Source organism: Stegastes partitus, unplaced genomic scaffold (genome assembly GCF_000690725.1).
Source record: "Stegastes partitus isolate 25-593 unplaced genomic scaffold, Stegastes_partitus-1.0.2 Scaffold235, whole genome shotgun sequence".
NCBI classification, from domain to species: domain Eukaryota; kingdom Metazoa; phylum Chordata; class Actinopteri; family Pomacentridae; genus Stegastes; species Stegastes partitus.
In genome coordinates, this window is record NW_007577966.1 from 431,905 (window position 1) to 437,777 (window position 5,873).

The 5,873-nt window shown below is 40.3% G+C and overlaps 1 protein-coding gene across 1 annotated transcript in view; it reads right to left on the minus strand.

Annotated features, from left to right (window-relative positions):
* The window catches only part of polr1c (RNA polymerase I and III subunit C), a 26,611-nt gene extending 23,504 nt beyond the window's left edge, over positions 1–3,107 (minus strand). The window contains exon 1 of the mRNA XM_008281515.1: positions 3,102–3,107. The gene's annotated coding sequence lies outside the window, so the exon portion shown is untranslated. The remainder of the gene's footprint in view (positions 1–3,101) is intronic.
* Positions 3,108–5,873: the final 2,766 nt, after the last annotated feature.

Genomic DNA, 5,873 nt, shown 5'->3' on the forward strand with positions numbered 1-5,873 from the left:
AAATATGAGTGTGGCCTTTTTCAACAATGGAGTGTTTGTGGTGACATATAATTGCTAACAATCAACTCAGAATCATGAAAAAACCCTGATTTGACCCTTCATAAGTTACTTAAGGCCAGATTTTTAAAAATGGGACTTTTCGTCAATCATTTATCGGTACCCTAACTTTAGCAGGTTTTTTCCAGAGTTTCCCACAGGAGTTGAACATTTTAAGGTATGTTATGACACACATTTACAAACATATTGGTGAAGAATTGTTTGGTACAGTTTAGTTGGCAGATTTGTGAAAAATCTCATAAAATACCCTTACTAAAAGTTATTGTATTTCTTTTGGGCAAAACACAGTAACTTGAGTTTTGTCTAAATTTAAATTGGAAAACCGAAACTCAGGTGTTAATGGCTCCTTAAGGATATAAGTATCTGGAACTCCCAACTAGTCAGTCAGAACTGATGAAGCCTCTTGGATGAGAAGTGAAACGTCTTCAAGGAACTCAAGCAAGTCCAGTTGCAACGATTAATCTATGAAATAACCATGACCTGGATGACTGAGAATCTTCACAGACATGTTACTAATAATATTATCTTAATGGAAAGAGTATGCATTTAAAAAAAAAACATATCATTCCTAGTATAGACCACTGTGGAACTTTTTGACAAACTTTTGAGTGGGTGAAGAATTAATTGTTGACATGAATAAACTGGAATCTATGTGATAAACAGGGAATAAACCTGAGTAGTGTGGTCCCTTTAGTCCCAGTGACATTTTCCAGTCTATTTGATCAAATATTATAGTCAGTGGAGTCAAATTCAGCATTGAGATCTAGCAGGGAAGGGGAGGGATTCGTCAAATATCTGAATCTAGAGAAAATTGTTGGATCTGTACGCACAGATGAACAAATGTGAGTTAAGTTTGTTGTGCACAAAATTTCTGGTAACTTTTTTTTTTCTTTTTTTTTCATGAACAGGGGCTATAGTTTCCTGACGCAGTGGTCCTGGATTTGAGTCCTTTGTTGCAGGTCTCTCCTCATTCTTATTCCCCCTTTTCTCTCTATCTCTACTGCTCTAAATAAAGGCAAAAGCCAAAAAAATATCCTAAAAAACAAAACAAAACAAAACAAAACAAACAACAACAAAAAAACAAGGCCAAAGCAAGTCTGCTTGCCTAAGAGTAGGGTGGTCACCGTTTCAACCTGAATTGACCAGCTTTCTTACCCTTAGCCTTCTGTTTCTTTGCAGCCAGCTCAGGTTCCTCTCCACAGTGTGACTGAATTCGCCAGAGAGTACCACTCTCTGGTGACGGACAGTGCATGTAACAATGAAGCCCTCCAGGGGGCATTTCTTACCTAAATGAATCTCTCAAGAATAAACTTGCCCCTGTGATAAAACCTCCAGTTGCAGCTAATTTCCCTCTCCATCTGCCTGGACATTTGCAACAGAAAACATCAATTAGACAGATTTCCAGGGCCCTTCTTCCCCAGACTGGCCAACCAACAATTATTTGCCCTCATCCGGTTTCACCTCCTATCCAACACATCCATGCACCCAATCCTAATCTAGAACCAATGCAACTTGGTCAAGCTTGGCTAACCACTGAAAGAGCGCATTACTGTAGCACTAACGCCTGCCTCTACAGTGGGAAGCTGAGACACTACCTAGCTTCCTGCTCAGTCCATCCAGCAAAAGCTCAGACTCATCAGTAATTGGAGGAATACTCGTAAGCCAGACCACTGGTCAGTCTCTCTGTCTCCAGCTCCCTGCCTTCCAAGGTGGCACAACCCGACCCAAGAACTCAGTGCCCTTGTAGACTCTGGAGGTGAAGAGAGTTTCATGGACCACAATCTGTCATCACAGCTTGAGATACTCAGATACTACTCCAGATGTCATCAAGCATGTAGGGGCTCAGATGAGCCTGAAAAATATAAGGTAGAAATAACAGTATTTTGAAATGTATGTCCGAAGACTGGGACAGCATGAGAAAGGTGGAAGACCCAGACGAGTTGTGGCTCGTCTTCTACATCTCAAAGATAAACATCAGATCCTTTCTTCAGCCAGAAAACTGAAGGGGATCAAAATCTTCATAAATGAAGAATTCTTAGTCTTACAGAGATGGAAGGAAATGTGGCCCAAGCTCAAAGCTGAAAGGGAAAGGGGAGACAATGCCACATTGAAAATCAAACAGAAGACACATAATTCTTACACCATCTTGTCAGGCTTTGAGTTATGTTTATGTGTGTTCGTAATTTGTTTCCACATCCTTTTTACACCTCCAGAGTTGCAGCTGAAAGTAAAAAAAAAATGTTAGGTATGCCGCAAGTCTATACATTGCATCTTGTCAGATACGCTTTGATGATCAACAGTTTTTGTGTAGATGACTTTTATCTATGGACAAAAGTTCCAACAACAAAACTGACACACTTTTAGGCTTTTTAAATAAAGGTCTGATTCTAGCCCACCAAAATATATGCAGCTTCAGGAATAAAATAGAGGAAATAAATAGAATCCTCTTAACAAATGGTGTTCACATCTTGGTATTGTCAGAAACACATTTGGATGAGAGGTTTGATGATTCATTTTTAACTGTTGGTGGATATAACTTGTACAGAAGGGACAGAAACAGACACAGAGGTGGTGTCGCTCTATATATTCAAGAAGATATTGCAGCTGTGTTAAGAAAGGATCTCATGAATTGTGACAATGAGATACTATCGGTACAGATCCATACCCTGTACAGTAAACCTATATTAATTGGGTGTTATAGGCCTCCAAGTTCTAATGCAGGTTGTTTGGATAAACTACATGAGAACTTTGACCAGGTCTGTGATGAAGGCAAAGATGTTTTGATTTTATGTGAATTTAATGTACATTGGTTTTCCAAAAATTGCCCACTGTATAAGAAATTGTCTTTTATGACCAGTATTTGTCATGTATCTCAGCTTGTAAATCGGCACACAAGGATCTCTTTTAGTAAAGACAGTGTCAAAACGTCTACTTGCATAGACCTCATATTCACTAATGTACCTGAGCCCTGTTCACAAGCAGTATCAAGGGCTGTGGGTTGTAGTGATCAAAACTTAATTGCCGTACTGAGAAAACTAAAATACCTAAATCTGGGGCTAGGTTCATCCAAAGGAGGTCTTTTCAAAGATTTATTTCTAACAGACATTAATCATTTGCAATGGGCTGTTGTCTGTGAACAACATGATGTGAATATTGCTTTAAAAATGTTTATGGATAAATTAATGGAAGTTGTCAACAAACATGTCCCACTAAGGAAAAGAACTGTCAGGAGTAACAGTGCACCATGGGTGGGCAGTGAACTAAGATCCTTGATGCTTCAGAGGGACAAGGCCAAAGCTGTTGCGCAGAAATCAGGGAATTATGTGGACTGGAAAAGCTATGATAAACTGAGGAACCAAGGGACAAAATTGAACCACAGTAAAAAGAGTGATTAATTTAAACAAAAAAACAAAAATCTGTGCTCTCTCTGACACATTGTTTACAGAGGAGCAAAAGAATTGAATTCACTTTGTTTACAGATCAGAGACACTAAAAATATAGACTCTTTTAAGAGGAAAACAAAGGAACAATTGGCACAGAATACGTTAGTATTCTTCCTCTGTATTGGGGTTATATTTACAGTGTTGTGTCAACTTGCATTTATTGTTATCCATTTACTGCTCTGTACCAGGTTGCATTATAAATGAAATGTTTGCTTTTTATTATGTATTTTTAATGTTTTTCTAAATTGTAATTTTTATTTTTACCCTGGGACCCCAGGGGCCTGTACTACGAAGCAGGATTTGGGGTTAGTGAGGTAACTCCAGGTTAAATCCTGGGTTTTCGGTCCTACGAAGGTGGTTCTCTTTTTACTGGGGTACATCACCATGGTAACTTACATTGAACAGCTAACCTGCTCTACAGCAGGTTATGTTCGAGGTTGAAATCACTGGGTATAAAAACACCGCCCACTGAAAATCTGTTCTCTCCCGTAAAACTTCAGAAGGAGCAGAAAACGAAGCAGTTCTCAACAAAATGGCATCATCGGCATTTATGGAAGACCCACTACAAATCAGAGTGTGAATTGTGAGGGGATCACTAAGGAGTGTGAGGGTTTTTCAGAACCGGCAAAACAGCGCACCCTGACGAGGATCTCTATGAGCTCCTGTCTTCCTTCATTCATTTTTTCCCTGTTGACTACAGGCAATGTCAAAGCAATTTCAGATTTTTTTCCAAAAAAAAAACAACCCAAAAAAAGAAAACGAACTTAACAATAAAACCTGGAATTGCAAGAAAAGGTAAAAAACCAAAACCCCTTGAAGTAAGGTTAAGGGGGGTCCGAAATTGGTTCCAACGCCCTTTTAAAACCCCAAAAGTGCAACCGAAAAATAAAAAAAGGCAAAAGGGACCCAAAGAAAAAAAATAAGCAAGAAAATAAGTGAAAGAAACCCCAAAAGGGCCTAACAACCAAAAACGGCCTTCATGATGAAGCAGTGATCATATTTTATTATATTATAAACTAATGAACTTATGCATTCACACAGTCAGCAGTTTTCTGCCAGCATTCCTTCCTGGCGTCGGCCACTGCAATGGTGCTGCTTTTTGCTCCTATGATGTTTTTATATTATTCTTCATATCTTGTAAAGATTATATCCTGCTCCTCAACGGTAAAGTGAGCCGCTTTGAAGCCAGACTTGTCCATAGTCATGATTGGTCAGATGCTGATAACTCCACCCTTTTTATGTGCACGCGCTCATACTCAGACCAGACAAACCTGGGTTGACTTACCGAGTTGATAGCCAAAGTTGGTTATCCTGAGTGAGATTGTTAGGGTTAGTCAAGCCGGATCTCTGAAAGATATCCCGGGTATGTTGATCTCGCTTTGTAGTACAGGCTCCAGGAAGACTAGCAACCACTTTGTGGGCGCTAATGGGGATCCTAATAAAGAATAAAGCTGCCTGTACAACCTGTCCAAGTCTAAACACACAGTTGTGGAGAACTACATCTGAGAGTCACTGGCAGAAGGGATCGTCTGCCCATCCCTGTCTCCAGTGGTCTCTTTGTCCCTACATTGATATCACATTTAAAAACAAGTCCCCTAATTAGTTCTGCTTCTGCCCTGTTCATTGAACATCCATTTTCTCCAAATTGGATCTGCGCAATGCCTTTAACCTGGTATGGCTCAAGGAGGGAGATGAATGGAAAACAGCTATCAACACCTCTCTTGGACATTTTGAGTATCTTGTTTTCCCTTTTAGTTTGATTAATGGCCCAGCAGTTTTTCAGAGCTTGATTGATGACATGCTATGTGATATGATCAGCTGCCTTGTCTTCTTTTACCTTTACAACATCCTGATCTACTCCCGTACACTGAGGACCACATTCAACTTGTGTGTCAGGTCCTGGACAGGCTTCTTAAGAATAAATGGTTTGACCAGGCAGTGAAGTGCAAGTTTCAAGTTTCCTTCCTGGCCTACATCTCACAGGGGCAGGTGAAGATGGATCTTGTCAAAGTTGTGGTAGATACCTTCAACACACGAGTGGGGGCAATGCTATCACAATCAAATCAAATCAAGTTTATTGTCATTTTGCTATACATACACAGTAGTACAGGCAAGATAAGAGAGCGTTTCTTCAGGATTATTTAACCAGCGAGTTTTGCAAAATGCACATCATCTGGGATAGGCAGGACACTGAACATTCGCTGTCGCTGCCTCCTGAAGGGGCTGCTGTGTCCATGCGTGCCGCCATTCATTGAACATGGCGAACCTCATCAGGCCCTGGTAGGTCTTTAGGGACACAAAGACACACACAATGGTGGGATGATGGTGAAGCCACAGATGCTGCCCAGAGCTAGCTGTCTCTCTGTCCGCCCG